Genomic DNA, 22,646 nt, shown 5'->3' with positions numbered 1-22,646 from the left:
TAAGCAATGTATGTTCTTGGTATCCTCACAGTATGTCTTTTGCAACTAGACAACATCCACTGATTCAGCAGGCAACAAAGCACACAAAAAGATCAGATACAGCTAGGTTGGAGAACAAGAAGTACAAGAAGTGCAAAAATCAAGATCAGTAAAAATTAGAATCTAAAACACATCTCTGGCTAAGTTAGTATCAGTGTTGACCAGCATAAAGCAGTCACACACTTTAAAACATGTAGGGCTATATGTATCAACATCCTGATTTGCGATTCTCAAATAGCGATTTTTTAGAAATCGCTATTTGAGAATTGCAAATAGGGATGTATGTAAAAAATCTTTTTTTTGCAATATCTTAATATTCCTTAATTGGGATTAGCAAATTTATCAATCACAAGTAATGTATACTTTCTCATTCATTTCGATGGGCCAGGAGGCCCATAGGAATGAATGGGAACTTATTCTCAATTTGCGATTCGCAGTTTGAGAATCGCAAATTGAGAATAATTTCAAGGGTGCAAGGGTGTCTTAGGGTGTCATAAGGACACCCTGATGCACCCCTGAAATTTACATGTGTGTGCATATGGCGCACATACATGCCCTAAGGGCATGTATGTGCACTACATGGCACTTTGAAAAATGCAAAAAAGTGAATTTTTCAAAGAAATCGCAAATTACCACCTACTTGAAGTTGGTGGTAATTTGCGGTTCCTTAAGGCCGAATTGCACTTTTTTGGTGCTTCTTACATTGCATTTAAGGAATCGCAAAATTTGTGATTCCTTAAATGCAATCGCAAAATAAGGAATCGCAAATTTTGCGATTCCTTATTTTGCCTTAATACATACCGTTTGGCAAAATTGCATTCGCAAACGCAATTTTGCTTGATACATAAGGCCCGTACAGCTTTGTATGCGATGCGAGTATCCCTTTAGTGGTTCTGGCCAAACTCACACCACAAGTTCAGTTTATTTGTTCAACTGGTAGATTATCATTTATATGTTACCTGAGATGTTTCTGTTATGGCCCCATCTGCCAGTCTGCAGAAGGGCCAATATAAATATAGGATGCCTAACAATTTAAGAGATTTTCAGTTTAAGATAGGACCTCGATCCATTCGATTCATCAGCATACAACAGCCCTCTTGACAAGGATGAATAAAAGTTGATGAATTAGAGAAAATTATAGTACATAACTGCTAAAAGAATTGCCTCAAGGGGCTTTACATCTTCTGTATATGCGTATATATACACATTATACTTTATATATTACAGTGTGCTACATATATATAAATATATATATCCAAAGACCACTCTTTACACCGCTTTCCTCACGGCACCCAAGTTTCCCAGGTAAAAGAGAGACGGACACCAAATGTTCTGTTTTACCGCAGCCGCAGGTAAAATTTATTCAGCATAGTTTTATAAGTGCATGTTCCGAACAGGAAACCCAAACGCGTTTCGGCGTTCTCAAACGCCTTGCTCGCTGGTATATGTATATATATAGTACACTAAAATATAAATTATGTATATATATGTATATTTATATATATGGTTCAATTTATGAAAATAGAACTTAAATAAATGCATACCAAAAGATGAAGCATTTCCTATAGTGCAGTCATAAGCAATATAACAGTTATTAGATTAAGCTCTCTGTTAGAAAGAGTTATTAACATAGTATGCATTTACTGACCCAATAAATCCAAGGAAACATTATTTTAAGCTTGTAGTGTTTTGCGCACACGACCACATAATATTGTCAAGGCTGCAAATCTGTGCTATAAAAATGTCAACCCAAAGCAGTAATAAGCAGACATACGGGCAAGAGGCAGATGTGACCCTTGAGCGGCTGTTTATTACAGACTCTATCTCCGGGCCCACTGTACTATTTTATAAAAGGTTCTTAATAAACGAATTCATGCGGGGTTTATCAAAAAATGTATGATTGTTCAGAACCAAAACCAGGACATGGTCTTCCCTGAATGATTTATTTTTTTATTACAAAAAAGGCACATATGCAACTTCCTGTGAATTGGGAAAGAATCTAGTTTATGAAAGTGAAACAATATGTTTTTTATGATTATTGTAATATATGCAGAAGGGCAACACTTCCCATATGCAATTGCCAAACAATAAATGAAAGTAACTGAGTTATCCAAATGTAAGTATTGTACAAGGTGAAAATCATGTTCCAAGAAACCAAGGGGGTGCTTGTTCCACAGTATTTAGGCATCCCAGAGAAAGGTAATAAAGAACTAAAATTAACTGTTAACCACTGCAAAGTATGATGATTTCCAAAAGAAGTGAAAACATCTCTGCTCAGATGCTTTCTTTCGTGTTAGAGGATCAAATTTTGAACCAGCTTTATGTACCTTAAACGAGACAAAAGTAGGAACAGAAAACATTTGGACAATTTGTATATTTCGTTGCCTGTTCAGGCCACTAGACATGCAGCAGATGGACAAGAGATTTTTTTTTGGCATGCTATATACATAACATCATGCTCTCTTCACGGGCCAAATCTTAGCAGTTGTAAAACCAAAATGACAGCTCCTGGCACCCCAGGGAAAGGCATGCTGTGTGGCTGCCAGTAAAACAATGAGGGAATTTAGAAACAAGCAATCTGAAAAGGTATCTCTAAAATATCAGTCATGGCTCAGAGGGGCAGCTAAACAAAACATAGTTTTATGCATAAAGAAATCAAAAATGTACTTCAAAAACCAAGGCAAACTAAACAGCTTCTGGTAAAAGTGACTGCAGAATCTACTAAGTGCCTCACAGAAGACAAGAATAATAAGCAGTTGGAAGTTATTACATTGCCTAAATGCTCTTAGAAGCAATGCCCCATTTTAGGTTAATAAAACAAAATGGGGTGATGACACATGTACATAGGAATACGGAAGGCACATAGGGAGAGTGGAACGTACAAGGAGAGACTGCTGGAAATGATGCACTATCATGAAATGCTTCATGAAAAAAAGTAAAGAGTTCCCTTATAGCGAGCAGTTATGGAAGAATGGGAGGAGGCAATCGCAGAGGTGGTAAAGAGGATATTTTCCAGAGGAGTGACTAAGATAAGTTTGATAACCCAAAAAAATAATGGCAGCGAATAAAAAGCAAGCAAATGCGAATGACAAAAGCCAAAGCCAATGGTAAGCAGTGATCAGAATGCACCTGTAGGAAAGCTTTTAGCAGATCCCCCTATAGATTCAGATTTTCAGAAATACTTTATTCGGATTGCAAAAAATCCATAAAAGTCACACATTTACAAAAAATACATTTTAAAATAGTTTCACAATTTCCACAGATCCCCCTATAAGTCTTTGCAACCAGACAGCGGGGGAGGCTTCGACCTAAAAATGATGGTTAAATACAATATACATATTAAAAGACCACCCCATCTGTTGAACCCTTCAGGTTGGCTGTGCGAGGGCAGCTGACATGAGCTGTGCGTTTATGATCTTCGACCTGTCTTTTTTAGGTTTCGCCTATTATCATTCGCTTGCGAATGTAATAGGCGAAAATTCAAGGGCTCGATCGACTCGTCAAACCACTGCGGTTTCTTCACAGTGCATGTGTGTCACGTGAGCACAAAAGCGGGTCACGTGACCACACAAGCACGCGCATCTCCCGAATCCTTTTCCCACACTTCTCCTCCCCTCGCTCGCATTCCCGCCCCCGCACCAGGCTCTCCCGCCCCCATCCGGCTTCCCTCCACGCATCTGCCTGCCACACTTCTCCCCGGCTCTCCCGCACTGCTTGGGCATTCACGAGTAGCTCACCGCAAGCCACAACCCCTTGACCCGCTTTCGAGAAGTAATAGAAGTAGCTAGAGCTAGTGTAAACACTCCAGATGTGACAGGTGAGCACAACTGCAACCAATTAAAGGCCGGGCTGTCGGGAGGCGCCGGGCTGCCATCTGAAGAGCGCTCTCGTGACGGGGGTCTCAGAACCTCCTGCACGAGCTGCCTCCATGCCATTAACAGGGCACGCGCCGCTTTGAAACAGGGAAACAAACGGCTTAACTTTCCATTCCGCACCTGCGGCTCTTAAGGGGTACTGTGCTGGGATTTCTTTAACTGCAGTGTTCTTTGAATCGCAGACAAAAGAATGGCGCAGTTGTTAGGCACTCTTGAAATGCGAGCGCAATTCCAACGAGGGCATCTTTCAAATGCGCGCTATCTGGCCGTCCCTGCTTAGGACATGCTGGATTCGCCTACAACACTTTTCTTAGCCAACAATATGCACCATCTATTACAGTCCTCTTTCTGGAATGCAGGCACACTCTTGCGGTTTCCTCTCCAATACTGAAAGTCACTATCAGGCAACGCACCCTTTAATATGCAGGCAGTAGCTTTGACAGTGCCTTCTGTGAAGTATACAGTATTGCAGTTTCTCCCTCTAAAATACAAGCATAGTTTATCATTGCACGTCTCAAAAATGCTGGCGCAATCTATTAGAGTTCTCTCTCTGAAGTGAAATCGCAGATCATTACAGTGATTTGTCTGAAATACAAGCATACACTATTGCAGTTCTGTGATTCTCTTTAAAACGTTAGAACAATCTATCCGTGTTCTCTTACAATGGCAGGCAGTCTCTACACTGCCGTCCTCTCAGAAATGCAGACACCAGCAATGGCATTTTTAAAATGAACTACATGAACATTCTATTACAGATTTACTAAAATTCAAACACAAAATATTGCAGGCTCTTCAGCCGTGCGTGCACAGTACTGCAAGCTTCTCTCCGAAACACGTCTAAACTACAGCAGTTCCCCTGCTGAAAAGGATGCATCATATACAGCCACTAAACACAGTGCAGGTACAGTACATGACAGCTGTTTCGGAAATGCAGGTGCATTACATATCACAGTTAACCCAATGGGATGTTCATACGGTATATATATATCAGTTCTTTTTGAACTAAAGGCCCAATTTCATGAATAGTTCTGTTTGGCATGCAGGTACAACCTGTGGCAGCCCCGTCTCTGGCGCTCAGATAATCGGCAGCATTACCTGCCTGAACTGCAGATAACTGTCTCTCTGACATACACTCGGCTCAATCTGTGGTAGCCCACCCCATGCAATGCAGGCGCAGTCTGCGGAGCTTCACTCTGTAAGGCAGGTAGGCGCATTCTATTGCAAATTCTCTCCATTATGCAAAATGGCACGGTTCATGGCAGTCATCCCCACGGAATACAGGCGCAGTCTACTGCAGTTCACACTAAAGTCAAAAACAATCTATTTAAGCTCTCACCGACTGACATTCATGCACAGTTCACTGTGGTAGAGCATACTTCGCTTCAAGCACAACATTGTTTTTCATCTCTGCGGTATTGCACAAGTGGAACATAAGGTATGAATTTTAATCCAAGCACCAGCAATGTTTTATAGATGAGTCTATTTCCAAATTTTACAGTTCTCTAACCAGACCTACGATCTGATTTGGAGGGGAGTGCGAGCCCCGGGGAAGGCCATGCCAGCTTTATTTTAATACGTATTTGACCTCCAGTAAACCCCGGTGGTGTTTGAGGTTGCACACCGCTATTCAGTCCATTCTGAAGAGTGCCCAGCGAGAGCCCCGCGTTTAACAACAATAAACACTGTAGGCGTGAAACTGACAAGCACAGCCCAGAACGTGCCAGTGGCCCCGAGAGAGGGGCGCGACACGACGTCCAGCCGGAACCAGAGCGCGCGGGCAGCAGCCCCATCACGCCACTACAATAAACCTGCCGCCCCCGCCCCGCCCAAACACCACGCAGACCCATCCCCACAGAATACAAGCACTGGCGTTGCCAATAGGTTTTGCATTTGGAAAGTTGGAGCTATTGGTTTTGTAAAAGACATTTTATATTTATATATCGTTATTGGCATTGTCAATAACAATATATAAATATAAAATGTAATTTACAAAACCAATAGCTCCAACTTTCCAAATGCAAAACCTATTGGCAACGCGAGTGCTTGTTTTTTATATAGAGACAAGAGTTTATTCGCTAAGGAACACGTGAGGAGAGGCTGGTCATTAGAGTTTGGGGCTGTGTTTTGCACCGTTTGAACTTCCTTGTGCGCCCATGTAGTGAAACTTGCCACGAGACGCTATTGCCTCAGGTTGGTTTGCGGGCCGGCTGACAATGCGCTGTGGTGAGAGTAGGCCTTCGCACTAGTTTGTATTATTTTGGTGAGTTTGCTGGGAGGCAACGTGCAGTAGCCAAGGCTGGCCTGTGTTCTAGGCCCGAATTATTTTCCTGTTCCTCTTATTTCGTGAGGGCCGACCTGTCCCTCCAAGTGATGAGGTGTGTGGCAGACGTGATGCTCCTACTTGTTATATGCACCTTGAAGACTTATGTTATTTATTAAACTTCCTCAGAGTTTTTTTTTAAATTCATCACGTTGTCAAATGTCTATTTTTTCCTCAAATTCCGACCGTTTTTTTTCCACTGTTTTTTTTAAAGGGGAGAAAAAGTCTCACCTTTGTCAGGCAGGCGCGGGTACAGTTTATCAACAACAAGGGGGAACCAAGAGTGTACGATATTTAACGGGGTCCAGTCTACATGCCCAGAAGACTAGTAACACAAGAGGGGTACAAAGTTCCCCGATGTGAGTGAAGAGGACAAGTGTGTGTAGAGCGTAGAAGAAGAGAAACTAGGGAGGGGAATTCCCTTTTTGGAACTAAAACCCTCACACACCTAGCAAGCTAGATGTCATGCTTCATCATATGGGATCTGCTCCTCGTCAGACTGGCGCTGCAATATCTGACGGGCACCCGTAAAGGGGCTCTTTATCGGAGATCTTTTGTTCCAGCCATATGGTGCATGTGGGTGAGAGGGCAAGTGAAAGTGTAGTCATGAGATAGTGGTGAGTTAAAAAAGGTGGGTCAGTCCACAATGAACTTTTATTGGCGTGGCCGACGCCCTTGATTAAAATAGTGGGAGGGGAGATATATGCTGAGGAGATTCAAAGCAAAGTACCTACAACCCTCTGATCGGGTCAACATGTTTCTTGCCCAAATGGCAATTCTTCAGGACCTAGGTGTTCAGTACTACACAGTGAAAAACTAAGAATAAAAGTGTATTACAACCTTATTTCTTGAGGTCAGTATTTAAGCAGGCCAGCAGGTCCTGCCAATTTGATGCGACCCTAAGGAAAATCCTAAGGCGCCCGCAGTCAGCTCCTGTGGGACCTGCACGTATGGGTCAGGTACCCGTTCGGCATGCGGTCAAAGCCGATAACACCTACCCCCACCGTCTGGTCAGGAATCTCCTCAGCATATATCTCCCCTCCCACTATTTTGTAATAGAGTGGCAGACCTCCTCTCACCCTAATATAACCTTTGAAACACACATACAAAAATAGAAACTAAAATTTTCAAAACAATGGACATACCAATACCCGAAAAACAACCTATTCAGTAATTCCAAGATCCACAGCCACTCATTCACCAACAGTCCTATATAGTCACTCATACCTGTACTCATCATATGTACTCCTACACCTACACATCCTGTTACACACCGCCACTCATCCATAGAGTTACTCACACACATAGTCACTCATGCTAATAAAGAACCAAACCTCCATTTACTTGCATATACAGTTATACACACACCACCACACTTCTACAGAAACTTACACATACTTACTCTTTTGAACAATCACTTATAGAAACACATGCTTATTATTACAGGAACTCTTCCAATCTCTCACTCTCACATATACTCACTTATATACACCAATACTCACATATACTAATTTAAAATGCTTTTGGGCAAGGGGAGCTGCATGTTAGCAGCTCCCCTTGCCCAAAAGCAATGCTGTCTCTTGCAGGAGGCGGGAAGCTGGCAGGGACAGAGGGGGCATTGGGTCTACCCCCACGGTCCCCATCATAGAGGCCAGGCCAGGGGGTGGGGCACCTGGGGCCAGAAGTTGCCAGGGCGGGCACTCAGCCCCCTCCCATTTTTTTTTTTTTTAAGGAAGGCCGGCCCCAGGGGATGGGGTCCACGGGGCAATAATTGCCCTCATGAGAGGGGCAACGAGGGCCCCCTCTCAAAAAAACAAGGTGGTCAGGCCCCAGGGGATGGGGTCCCCGGGGCCAGAAGTGGGCCATAGGAGGAAAAAAAAAAAACAAGGCCAGGCCCTGGGGGGTGGGGAACCCAGGGCCAGATATGGCCAAGGGAAGGGGGGGCCACGCAGCTCCACTCCCAGGAAAAAAAATCATAAAAACAAGGCGAGGTCCCGGGGGATGGGGTTTCCGGGGCCAATTATGGTCCGGGGAAGGGAGGCCATGCGGCCCCCTTCCTGTTTTTTTAGAAGAAAAATACTCAGGCCCCACGGAATGGAGTCCCCAGGGCTAAAAAAAAAAACTAAAAGAAAGGGGGCCACCTGGCCCCTTTTCTAAAAATATATTAAAAAAAGAAGAGCTGCATCTCGCCGGAGGCCCCGCCTCTCCCTGCACCACTCTGCAAACGAGCCTGGGGGAGTCAAGATGGCGGGTTGATGCCGCCAGGTGAAGGAGGCAACACGGAGCAGCTCCCTGCACGCCGCAAAAGCTATGAGTAAAACGGCTCTGAAAATTAGAAGATACTGAAAATTTAAAGGCGGATGGGAAAAAGGAACACTTTGCACTGACCATCGCTGATTCTGACGTTGCATATACTCAGCCGATTTAGCGGACGGACCCTGCCGGCGTGGAGGCTCCTACGAATCTGCTTGCTGCGAGCCCGCGGGATCAGCCGGGCGGGTCTCGGCTCACTCGCGGTTCAGCTGTACGGAAGTTCAGATGATGAACGGACGCTGAGGTCAGCGTCCGAATAGAAGCTGAACCGGGCATGATAGCGCCAAAATTGAACACTCGCTCCACTCAGACAGGGAAGGGGGTGAAAGCGGACGCTTCCAGCACGACTTCTGCAATTAATTTCAAGGTAACCACGGGGAGCCCTCTAAATGACTGTAACACTAAAGCGGTTGGGGGTGCGGCTGCAACGAGTAAAAGCGCAAACATTCATGGAAGCATACCTGCGGCTACCAAACAATTGCTCCGTCCGTCTATGCTTGACATTGAGAAGGGCAGTAATAATAAAATACTGGCTAACGACATGGAAAAGGTGGACAATGCTAATAAAAATCAAGGGGGGCTGGCAGAGTCAGATAGTAAGGAACAAGTAACAACAATGTTTTATGCAATCACTGTTGATACACAGGTAATTAATATAAAGGAACCTAATTTTATACCTAATACCGAAGTTCCTCCTGTTCTTATCATTGAGGATGCTATCATTAATTTAAATGACCACGGAAACAAAAAAGGGGCAGACAGGGTAGACGAGGAAGTTAGGGAGAATCATGATAACCCTGTAATGACTGTGACTTTGACCTCAGATACTCTCGATCTTGCTAGCACGAAGGAGAATATGAAAGCTAATGGCAATGCTGTGGAATCTTCGGATAGAGAGAAAGCTACCCGGCTACTATCAGATATAGCTATGATTGGGCTGGAGGTTGAGAAACAAGTTTGTGGTCTACCAATAGAAAATAGTGGTACAGAAGTTATTCTTACTGATGAAGCAGAGCTGGCAGAAGAGAGTTTAAATTCTGAATATGAAGAAGTGCCGGACGAGGAAGAAAGTGAGCAGGAATCTACACACATAGATCAAATATTAATAAACTACCTGGGTCAAGGAAAGCTAAAATTAAACTGAAGAAAACTGGTAGCAAATCTATGTTTAAAGATCCCCCTGTAGCTAAAGCTGGGCGAAAAGCGAATATAGATGACAGTCCTCTAAGAAAATGGATTCAAGCAAAAGGTGGCGTTAAAAACATGGCTTTGAGGCTATCAGGAGAGAGTCCTGAAGAGGATTTGAACCTAGGGGGCAAAACGACATCACTGAGATTAGAAAAATCGGATTCACTAACCTCAGAGGCTGCTGAAATAAACACGGATTTAATAACACCGCACAAGATTATTGGCGTCAGTGACCTAGACTCAGCAACTGCTACAAAGACCTGTACTCAACTTTCTACTGATTCTGTGGAAGTCTCTAATGATCTTGTAATTAATATTCCCGCCAGTTTACAAACAAACACCCCAAACTGCAGTACTGCGATAATGGAAACAGCATTAGATACTAGAGTAGCGGGTGTATCAGCTGGATTAAATAAGGATAATGCGAATGAAGATTGCAGTTTCTCTCTTGTTAACTCTTTGACTATAAGCCCTGACCCTAGCTCAACACCATGCTCTATACGGGAACAAACAAAACATCAGGAAACAGATAGAGGAGACCATTCAAGTATCTCCTCTATGGACTTGATTATGCAGACCCTCATGGCCCAAAGACAGGAAAGCCAACAACATTTCTTGCAATTAAGAGAGGACAACGCCAAATTGCAGGCGTTTTTGGGGGAAGTGTGCGGAAAAACTAGGCGGGGTAACACAGGACATGGAAGAACTAAAACAAAGAGTTGTGGGAGTGGAAGAAGGGGCTACTCGATCGGAGAAACTAACTGATTCTCATACAATACGAATATCCAAACTTGAAGCTAAGGTGGAGGACATGGAGAACAGGGCACGAAGGCAGAATCTTAGACTTTTGGGATCCCAGAGGGGGCAGAGGGGGCCGACCCTAGATCCTATGTAGTTAACCTATTTCAAAAGGCATTCGGTGATCTATCGGACTGGGACTGGGACTCCCAATTGCAGCGAGTCCACAGGCTGCCCCTCATCCAAAAGAATAAGGATAGCAAATTTCCCAGACCTTTTTTGGTTTGTTTTGGAATTTTTTTGCTGCGGCAAGCAGTGTCTCTTAAAGCTAAGCCTAACAACCTGGTTACTATTGATAATATTACTTTTTTTGTACGCTTAGATTTGAAGAAAGGTACTATGGATAGACGCTGGGAGCTCCACAAGTTGATTGACCCTTTTAAAGCTAATGGATGTGTGGTTTACTTGCAGGAGCCAGCCCGCCTTAAGGTGATTAGAAATGGGCAGTCGTATTTCTTTGTTGATCAAGCATAGGCGGTTCTGGCTTTAGAAAAATGTTGTACTTGAAAAGGGAAAACGAAGAAGGATCTGTGGCTAGGATATCTAATTTTTAGGTGATACAGTCTGCTTTACTCTGTCTAATATAGTCTGTGCTAAATTAATAATAAAATTTAAATAAACAAATGAAAGCATAAGGGGATGTAATGTTAAGATCCAAGTCCCCTTGAATCCTGATGGTCCCTGTTGGCCAACTAGCCCACCAGGTACCTCCAGTAAACCCTACACAGTGGGATTGCTGAGAGGTGTTACAAGGCCACTCCCCTTTTTACACCACTCTGCAAACACGCCTCTTGGCGCACTGCTGCTGGTGGGGCGATGAGGTCCTCTTGTGTCCTGAGGACCTCAGGACACATGTGGACTTCATCCCCTGAGCAGCAGTGCACCAGGAGGCGTGTTTGCAGAGTGGTGTAAAAAGAGGGGCATGGCCCCAGACCACTCTCAGTAATCCAGCTGTGTGGGGCTTACTGGAGATACCTGGTGGGCTAGTTTGCCCCCAGGGACCCTCAGGAGGCAAGGGGACTTCATCCCCCAACCAAGAGCGTGCTGGGCGGTGTGTTTGCAGATTGGTGGACAAAGGGGGTGTGGCCTCTGTCCACCTATCAGCAATCCCACTATATGGGGTATACTGGAGGTAACAGGTAGGCTAGTTGGCCCCTAAGGACCCCCAGCAGCGATGGGGACTTTAATCCCTATCCAAGATCACGCCAGAGAGTGCATTTGCAGAGTGTTGGGAAACGGGGCATGGCCTGCTACAGCAACTTAGCAATACCGCCGTGTTGGACTTACTGGAGGTAATAGGAGGGGTAGTTGGCCCCCAAGGTTGTCCTTGGGGGCCAACCACCTCTTCTATTACCTCCACTAAGTCCCACAAGGTAGGACTACTAAGAGGTCGTCGGAGACCCCCTTTTCTCCACCACTGTGCAAATGCGCCTCCTGGCACAGTACTGGTTGGGAGATGAAGTCCACTTTACTCCTGAGGGACTTTGCCTCAAAAGAAAGAGCCCACAGAATGTAATCTTGCCACCACATTTTTAATGAAGGTTGTAGCAGAATCAGGCAGGATGCCGCAAACCAAAGTCCAAGCTGACGTGTTTCGGGCCCCTGCCCTTTGTCATAGGCTTCGTGGACATGCGGAAAACAACTGCAACATTAAAGCACCTGATACTTAAAGAGTCACTCCCCTTGTGGGCGTGGCCGCTCGCACGGCCTCATGGTCTCTGTAGTGCTTAGTTTACCTCCAGTGAGTTTTGCATGAAGTTCGCAAACAAATAAAGTCCAATAATAACCCAAGTGGGGTGTCTCGCACACTGCTCTGTACTGCTGCCAATATAATACCTCCATTAGCTGGCACCTTCTCCTGGGGCGAAGAAAGCTGTTCCGCATCCTTCCAGGGCTGAGCTCACAGCGGGGCATCTTTCGCAGCCAGGTAAGCCGCCCAAAAGATACACAAGAAGAGTTGCCTCAAAAGAAAGAGCCCACAGAAGGTAATCTTGCCACCACAATTTTAATGAAGGTTGTAGCAGAATCATTGGACGACCTTATTGGGTGATCACGTTGACTTCTGGGAGGTGTAGTTTCCTCCGATGGTTGCGCTAAAAAGGCTGCGATTAAAACTCAGTATGAGCACCAGAACGTGACTGCTCTATTCATTAGTCCTGTGCGTCCCACATCAAGGTCCCTCGTAGTTAGAAACCTCAGGGCCCCCGTTTCTTCAGAGTGGTGCTTCCCTGCGGCAGGACGGCCGCAAATATAACAGGCTCCTGTTATATTTGCGGCCGTCTGGTGCTCATACAGAGTTTTAATCGCAGCCTTTTTAGCGCAACCATCGGAGGAAACTACACCTCCCAGAAGTCAACGTAATCACCCAATGAGGTCGTCCAATCAGGACTCACGATAGTGATTTATAAACTGGGAAGGTGTGGCGCTGTTGCGCTTTGTCCTGCAAACACCCTCTGAGGAAGAAAAATTCGAAATGCATCAGGGTGTGGACTGCTGTTCTAATTCTGGTACGTGACTGCTGCATCAAAAATAAAGCTTACGGGGAAAAGCTCCTGGCGTCTGAGTGCTTCCTACTTGTTGGTCAACCCCCACCGAGCCTGTTATATATATATATATATATATATATATATATATATATATATATATATATATATATATATATATATATTATATATATTCGTCACACAAGAGTTGCCTCAAAAGATGGAGCCCACACGGGTGAAGTTCTCTGCATTCTTTAATGTGGACTGCAGCAAAGTAAAAAGCACCGCCAGCAGCACAAGTTTAAACAAAGTCAAACGCCGACGCGTTTCGGGGTCCTACCCTTCCTCTCAGGCTGACTTGAACCAATGAGCACACACCCTCATAGTGCACCTAAATACAACAGTACCGGCCCGGTTGGGCGTGGCTGCTCCTGCAGCCTCATGGTACTTGTGGTGCATGTATTCCTCCAGTGAGTTCGGCATGTGTTCAATTAAATAAAGTATTTTGTCAGAATTCCCCAGTGGGTTGCCAACAGCACGGTGTAGTTCACAATGTTGGTTTATTCAGACCACATTGCAGCACCTCGTCCCAGCAGCGACCAGCAGATAGGAATCGCCGGGGTTCAAAACAATGGCGGGGCTCTCATCGCGGCTGGGCTCGCCGCTCAAAATTCGTCACACTAGAGTTGCCTCAAAAGATGGAGCCCACACGGGTGAAGTTCTCTGCATTCTTTAATGTGGACTGCAGCAAAGTAAAAAGCACCGCCAGCAGCACAAGTTTAAACAAAGTCAAACGCCGACGCGTTTCGGGCTCCTGCCCTTCGTCTCAGGCTGACTTGAACCAATGAGCACACACCCTCATAGTGCACCTAAATACAACAGTACCGGCCCGGTTGGGCGTGGCTGCTCCTGCAGCCTCATGGTACTTGTGGTGCATGTATTCCTCCAGTGAGTTCGGCATATGTTCAATTAAATAAAGTATTTTGTCAGAATTCCCCAGTGGGTTGCCAACAGCACGGTGTAGTTCACGATGTTGGTTTATTCAGACCACATTGCAGCACCTCGTCCCAGCAGCGACCAGCAGATAGGAATCGCCGGGGTCCAAAACAATGGCGGGGCTCTCATCGCGGCTGGGCTCGCCGCTCAAAATTCGTCACACAAGAGTTGCCTCAAAAGATGGAGCCCACACGGGTGAAGTTCTCTGCATTCTTTAATGTGGACTGCAGCAAAGTAAAAAGCACCGCCAGCAGCACAAGTTTAAACAAAGTCAAACGCCGACGCGTTTCGGGCTCCTGCCCTTCGTCTCAGGCTGACTTGAACCAATGAGCACACACCCTCATAGTGCACCTAAATGCAACAGTACCGGCCCGGTTGGGCGTGGCTGCTCCTGCAGCCTCATGGTACTTGTGGTGCATGTATTCCTCCAGTGAGTTCGGCATGTGTTCAATTAAATAAGGTATTTTGTCAGAATTCCCCAGTGGGTTGCCAACAGCACGGTGTAGTTCACGATGTTGGTTTATTCAGACCACATTGCAGCACCTCCTCCCAGCAGCGACCAGCAGATAGGAATCGCCGGGGTCCAAAACAATGGCGGGGCTCTCATCGCGGCTGGGCTCGCCGCTCAAAATTCGTCACACAAGAGTTGCCTCAAAAGATGGAGCCCACACGGGTGAAGTTCTCTGCATTCTTTAATGTGGACTGCAGCAAAGTAAAAAGCACCGCCAGCAGCACAAGTTTAAACAAAGTCAAACGCCGACGCGTTTCGGGCTCCTGCCCTTCGTCTCAGGCTGACTTGAACCAATGAGCACACACCCTCATAGTGCACCTAAATACAACAGTACCGGCCCGGTTGGGCGTGGCTGCTCCTGCAGCCTCATGGTACTTGTGGTGCATGTATTCCTCCAGTGAGTTCGGCATGTGTTCAATTAAATAAAGTATTTTGTCAGAATTCCCCAGTGGGTTTCCAACAGCACGGTGTAGTTCGCGATGTTGGTTTATTCAGACCACATTGCAGCACCTCGTCCCAGCAGCGACCAGCAGATAGGAATCGCCGGGGTCCAAAACAATGGCAGGGCTCTCATCGCGGCTGGGCTCGCCGCTCAAAATTCGTCACACAAGAGTTGCTTCAAAAGATGGAGCCCACACGGGTGAAGTTCTCTGCATTCTTTAATGTGGACTGCAGCAAAGTAAAAAGCACCGCCAGCAGCACAAGTTTAAACAAAGTCAAACGCCGACGCGTTTCGGGCTCCTGCCCTTCGTCTCAGGCTAACTTGAACCAATGAGCACACACCCTCATAGTGCACCTAAATACAACAGTACCGGCCCGGTTGGGCGTGGCTGCTCCTGCAGCCTCATGGTACTTGTGGTGCATGTATTCCTCCAGTGATTTCGGCATGTGTTCAATTAAATAAAGTATTTTGTCAGATGAGAGCCCCGCCATTGTTTTGGACCCCGGCGATTCCTATCTGCTGGTCACTGCTTAGACGAGGTGCTGCTATGTGGTCTGAATAAACCAACATCGTGAACTACACCGTGCTGTTGGCAACCCACTGGGGAATTCTGACAAAATACTTTATTTAATTGAACACATGCCGAACTCACTGGAGGAATACATGCACCACCAGTACCATGAGGCTGCAGGAGCAGCCACGCCCAACCGGGCCGGTACTGTTGTATTTAGGTGCACTATGAGGGTGTGTGCTCATTGGTTCAAGTCAGCCTGAGACGAAGGGCAGGAGCCCGAAACGCGTCGGCGTTTGACTTTGTTTAAACTTGTGCTGCTGGCGGTGCTTTTTACTTTGCTGCAGTCCACATTAAAGAATGCAGAGAACTTCACCCGTGTGGGCTCCAACTTTTGAGGCAACTCTTGTGTGACGAATTTTGAGCGGCGAGCCCAGCCGCGATGAGAGCCCCGCCATTGTTTTGAACCCCGGCGATTCCTATCTGCTGGTCGCTGCTGGGACGAGGTGCTGCAATGTGGTCTGAATAAACCAACATCGTGAACTACACCGTGCTGTTGGCAACCCACTGGGGAATTCTGACAAAATACTTTATTTAATTGAACACATGCCGAACTCACTGGAGGAATACATGCACCACAAGTACCATGAGGCTGCAGGAGCAGCCACGCCCAACCGGGCCGGTACTGTTGTATTTAGGTGCACTATGAGGGTGTGTGCTCATTGGTTCAAGTCAGCCTGAGAGGAAGGGTAGGACCCCGAAACGCGTCGGCGTTTGACTTTGTTTAAACTTGTGCTGCTGGCGGTGCTTTTTACTTTGCTGCAGTCCACATTAAAGAATGCAGAGAACTTCACCCGTGTGGGCTCCATCTTTTGAGGCAACTCTTGTGTGACGAATTTTGAGCGGCGAGCCCAGCAGCGATGAGAGCCCCGCCATTGTTTTGGACCCCGGCGATTCCTATCTGCTGGTCGCTGCTGGGACGAGGTGCTGCAATGTGGTCTGAATAAACCAACATCGTGAACTACACCGTGCTGTTGGCAACCCACTGGGGAATTCTGACAAAATACTTTATTTTTATTTTATTTTCTTAATTTTTGGAAAACCTTTATTGTGCATTCGTAGAAGTACATATACGGGCCTACAACCCTCAGGCCGGCCACGAAAAACTGTAGCAGCACTGTCGCAAGCAATACAATGACACGGTAGCACATAAGGAGCACAGGCTAGCATCAAAGAGTTACACCATTGATTAACGTGATATCGCGTCACAGGAGCTGTAAGGTTAAATTTTAAAGGTTTTTTTTCCGCAACAATTAAAGTCCAACATTGCTGTTTCAATATAAAATACAAGTTAAAGTTAGAAAAATAATAAGGCAGGGCCCGTGCAGGCGTAAACGCATCAGTGGCGGTATTTCACCATACAGATAACAATACAAAAGTCAAGGTCCCGCAGGCAGCATAGGGGTCAAATACGACCAACAGGGGTATCAGGATCAGTAAACTATCTGGTGTGCACCCCCATCCGCCCGCACACAATCCCGACACAGGCCCAAGACAGGAAGAAAGAGAAAAATCATAAAAAGGAAAAACAAGGCACCATAGAAACCGAAAATAAGAAAACCCATCCCCCAACCCACCACCCTACACGCATGCAGAGGCTACGGCCTACCCCCCCCCCCAGCAGTGTGTCTGTCGCCCAATAAACCCGAAATTAAGCTTAAGAAAGAAAAAGGAAAGAAAAAGGAAACACGATAGTGACTGAAGTATGAGAGTAAGAGAAGAAATCCAATCCCACTCCCATAGAACAGAAGCCCGGAGGAGGGCCAGAAACACTATTACCCAGGCTCCCAGCCCACACCTAACCTCCAATCCAACAACCACGACCCTCAAGAGACCATATCAGATGTAGCTCAAAACAAGCAATTATACCAACCATGCAGCCGCCCAGTACATTGAGGGATGACACAGTCCAAAATGCTACCAGCCAAATAAAGAAAACCATAGTAGGGACCCCTCCTTCTGCACATACCCCAGGACCGCCCGCACGCCGAACCCCCATCTCTCAAGCAGAAACCAGCAGCTGAGCCCACCAATTACAACCCCATGCCGGGCAAAACAAAACGCCGTCGGAAGTTCCAAAGTAGGTCGAGAGTCCCGGTATCTGTCAGCCAGGCGAGCAAAGTCAGTACAAAGATCCATCACCCCTGGCCTGACCGTTGCAGTCCTTCCGAAAATGGCCACTGCGGGAAACATGCCGAAGGCAGAACAAAGGGACAAGATGGCCGTCCCCAAAGAAGAGAAAACATGAAATAAAGAGGTGAATGGCCCCGGTCTACAGGGGGATGACTGGCAAAAAAGGGTAGCTTCCCAGCACTCACAGGAGAAAGTACCACCGACTGGGGAAAGGATGAAGCTCCAGCAGCAAGAACAGCAAGGAAGTCCAGCAGCCGGGGTGCCAGCAGACCATGTAGAAGCAATGATGGCGGAGACTGAGCATCGGAGTGCGGAGTGGAGAAAGACAATGTATCCACCTTCACGTCGGCAGGCAAGTCAACAACACTGTTGCCAGGAATCGTCAGCTTCATGTCAGGCGCCAGCTGAAACATAGTATCCGGGTCAAGGATAGTTGTAGGCAGCTGGTGTCCCGGTGCAGAAATCGCCTCATCGAACTTGCGGCACAACTCACTCGTAATTTGCCGACATGCGGAACCAAGATCCGCGATAGCCGCCAGGACTTCCACACAAGTAGGGGGCCGCTGCAGGGCCACACAATACGGCATTTGGGTCGACATCCCCGGTTCACAGGAGTGGGTCAGTGCAGGCAGGACAGTACGTCCAGGGGACAAAGAAGCAATCATCTCCCCTTCCCTAGAGACCGCCATCTTCACTGCAGCAATCCAGTGACAAAGGGGGGAGAGAGGCGATCAGAAGTCGGGATGCAGCAGGCGGGGGTGCCGGCAGGGGAGCGGCTCATAGAGCAGAATGGCAAACCGTAAGCGACCCCTCGCCGCTGGTCTGAAGGCAGCTCCCGGCACAGGCGGCTCCGCCAGCCGGAGCCGAGTCAGCCCTCCAGTCGCACCACTCTTCCCATCCCGCCAGCGCCCACCGCATCCAGGTCCGGAGAGCCCCCGGTTAAAAAGGTGACCTCACCGTCCCACTCCACCGGCGGCAATTCTGGTGCGAGCTGCGGCGTCTCCAGTGTTAGTCCTCCCGGTGCATCGTCATCCCGCGGCGGCCAGCAGAGCAGGGTCCAGGGGGGTGCAATGGCGAACGGCTTGCGCGACCGTATCTTCGTCCACACGGCCGGTAGAGCCCTCGGAGGAACACGGTTGTGATCAGCGCGTTCGTGCAATCGTGGCGCCGCGGCAATTTCTCAGGATTAGTGACAGGATACCGGTGCAGGAATAAGAGGCTCGCGGAGCTGGGAGCCTACACGTCCGTCCTGTCGGCCATCTTGGCTCCTCCCCCTCCAAAATACTTTATTTAATTGAACACATGCCGAACTCACTGGAGGAATACATGCACCACAAGTACCATGAGGCTGCAGGAGCAGCCACGCCCAACCGGGCCGGTACTGTTGTATTTAGGTGCACTATGAGGGTGTGTGCTCATTGGTTCAAGTCAGCCTGAGACGAAGGGCAGGAGCCCGAAACGCGTCGGCGTTTGACTTTGTTTAAACTTGTGCTGCTGGCGGTGCTTTTTACTTTGCTGCAGTCCACATTAAAGAATGCAGAGAACTTCACCCGTGTGGGCTCCATCTTTTGAGGCAACTCTTGTGTGACGAATTTTGAGCGGCGAGCCCAGCCGCGATGAGAGCCCCGCCATTGTTTTGGACCCCGGCGATTCCTATCTGCTGGTCGCTGCTGGGACGAGGTGCTGCAATGTGGTCTGAATAAACCAACATCGTGAACTACACCGTGCTGTTGGCAACCCACTGGGGAATTCTGACAAAATACTTTATTTAATTGAACACATGCCGAACTCACTGGAGGAATACATGCACCACAAGTACCATGAGGCTGCAGGAGCAGCCACGCCCAACCGGGCCGGTACTGTTGTATTTAGGTGCACTATCAGGGTGTGTGCTCATTGGTTCAAGTCAGCCTGAGACGAAGGGCAGGAGCCCGAAACGCGTCGGCGTTTGACTTTGTTTAAACTTGTGCTGCTGGCGGTGCTTTTTACTTTGCTGCAGTCCACATTAAAGAATGCAGAGAACTTCACCCGTGTGGGCTCCATCTTTTGAGGCAACTCTTGTGTGACGAATTTTGAGCGGCGAGCCCAGCCGCGATGAGAGCCCCGCCATTGTTTTGAACCCCGGCGATTCCTATCTGCTGGTCGCTGCTGGGACGAGGTGCTGCAATGTGGTCTGAATAAACCAACATCGTGAACTACACCGTGCTGTTGGCAACCCACTGGGGAATTCTGACAAAATACTTTATTTAATTGAACACATGCCGAACTCACTGGAGGAATACATGCACCACAAGTACCATGAGGCTGCAGGAGCAGCCACGCCCAACCGGGCCGGTACTGTTGTATTTAGGTGCACTATGAGGGTGTGTGCTCATTGGTTCAAGTCAGCCTGAGACGAAGGGCAGGAGCCCGAAACGCGTCGGCGTTTGACTTTGTTTAAACTTGTGCTGCTGGCGGTGCTTTTTAGTTTGCTGCAGTCCACATTAAAGAATGCAGAGAACTTCACCCGTGTGGGCTCCATCTTTTGAGGCAACTCTTGTGTGACGAATATATTTATATATATATATATATATATATATATATATATATATATACACAAACATATATGTGCATGCATATATTTGTTTATATGTGCACATATATTTTATGTCTATATATGTTGGACATTTAGCTTATAGCTGACTCTATCTCACACTCTTGAATTCCACCACTTACCCGTAAGCTTGAGGGCTGTTCCTTCTGGGACTTAGAATTTCATGGAATGTTCCAAACAGACATTGAAAGAGAAGGAGGCACAAGTTATCAATTGGCAAATGTCATATTTATACAAAGTTATAAAACTGTTGAGGATACAAAGATACAGTGATGGTGCATTGATGATGTGTATCAAACATGAATAACAGTGATTAGCAATGTGCTGTTCATTTCTGAGAGACTAAGGTCTGCATTATGGATACTGTGCTTTGCCCCACTCTGCAACACAATGCACATTTAATTAGGTGCAACAGGTGCAAACCCAGATAGAGCACTGTGTCACAGCTAATGTGGTTCCCAGTGCTGGTACAAGCGGCACCCGGATTGGGGACAGCACATTAGTCCTGGCGGTTGGTCACATTTTTGAGTGGCGCGGCAACAAGATCAACCATAAATTTCACTGATCGAGGAGCCAATCTGAACTGGTCTATCTCTCCCATGGGGCGTAAAGAAAGTTTCTAGCATTTAAAAGTACAATAACAGTGACACCTGAGGCAGGATGTACTACATGCCCAACTTTAAATGTTTTACAACCATACCTTTTGTTTGTAATGCTTGCACAGGATCGGGACCAGGGTTAGGTCGTGTACAGAGTAGCAGTACTCTCATCTCCAGGTACTACTAGACTCTTGGCCAACATCCTGTTGTACTCTGGAGATGAGAGAGGAGCCATAGTGTGGAAGTTGCAAAGTGCCGGACGGGCCCCCTTGGAGTGCGGGCCCCCAGCGCTGCTTGGGCAATTTTTACGCCACTGTTTGAAACGCTCACACAGCAGGAAAGAGTTTTGGGAAAGACAAGGAGTGACTTTAGACAAAAAATCCCAGACAATAAATGTGAACATGGCACATCTGGTACACACAACGAGTAAAAGTGAAAGGATGCATTCAGGGGAGATGTTACATACTGTTGCTACCACCAGGAAAGAACTGCAGCAACGTTTCAAAGTAAGCATTATTGTTGTAAATAGATTATGTAAGCAGCAGGACATGTCTTCAATTTTTAAGATGGATTTATTAAGTTATAAGATAAGACAGCAGAGCAGTAAAACCTTACAGCTGACCAGACCAACTGCCAAGGCTGGAATCCACACACACCAGATAGAACACACTTAGGTACTATGGGAGATAGAGAAGGTAGGAACACTAAGAAAGGACTACAGACACCAAGTAGCCATATTGAACCAAGTAAGAATATACAACAATTATTTATACTTAAAAAACAGAGTCTCGAAAAGAAACTAGTTAACATCCAAATTATTTAAGCTGTGATTATCTGAAGATATTGATTGCTCTAAAAAAATAAATTAAAGATTTTTCACTCACCTTCACACAACGACGCCGTCAGTACACAATGACTAATAACTACTGGGTGGGTAGAGTGTCTTCAAGTGAACATTGAAGATGGACTGTTGAAAAGGTAGCTTTAACTATAACAAAAATGTGAGAGGGTGATGGCATCACGCAGGGCTTTTATGCCCATTGCCCTATGAGACCAAATTCCCTCTGAACCAGTCTTGTGTCTGCTGCATCCCCACTTGCTATGAGATCTATGGGCGGAGACAAAGTCAGCCCGGAGATGCAGGCTTCATGATCAGGCTTCTTGATCAGGCTCAGTATGGGGGGACCCAAGACAGTTGCTTTTAGCATTGGTTGAAGACTGAGGCAATGCATTTTTACATTGTGGAAACTGGAAGGCTGTGGTCCTAATGATGAAACGGCCTCTGGCATTTGTGAAAGGCAAACCAGCTGTTTGAAGTGACCAGTTTCGCTTTCATTGTGCAGGCCACAACTGGCCTCCCCTCCTTAGGGGGCAGCAATCCCCCTGCAGGGGTGAACAGTGAGTGATGGCACTGGCCTTTAGGGCTATGCCAAGGGGAGGCCCAGTACCCCCTTCTTCCTCTGTCATTGTGAGTCCTCAAGGAGCACCATCTCTATGTGGCATATGACGGCCTCTTTACCTCTGCAACTGTACCGGCTCACAGAGACATGATTTCATCACTTGTTTGGCACCACATCCCCATGCTAAAAAAGGGAATGTCACTTTCAGATTGTGTCTTTGTACATTTAATTACCACAGTTGTCCGGGTGGGGCACCAAAATCGGGTGTACAATTCCATTGTGCCATCAGTGCAATATGGTCCCAGGAATGTATTTGAGTGTGTATTTCAAAGGGTGCCCTAAAGCTGATGATTGACAGTCCAGTAGGATAGTAATTTCTGTGTGG

General features: G+C 46.7%; 1 protein-coding gene across 4 annotated transcripts in view; it reads left to right on the top strand.

Annotated features, from left to right (window-relative positions):
- The window catches only part of MELTF (melanotransferrin), a 224,771-nt gene that overhangs the window by 44,356 nt on the left and 157,769 nt on the right, over positions 1-22,646 (top strand). The window lies entirely within an intron of this gene.

This window comes from Lissotriton vulgaris, chromosome 11 (genome assembly GCF_964263255.1).
Source record: "Lissotriton vulgaris chromosome 11, aLisVul1.2, whole genome shotgun sequence".
Classification (NCBI taxonomy): Eukaryota; Metazoa; Chordata; class Amphibia; order Caudata; family Salamandridae; genus Lissotriton; species Lissotriton vulgaris.
The sequence above is the reverse complement of the archived record's forward strand: the minus strand, read 5'-3'. Positions and strand labels throughout refer to the sequence as shown.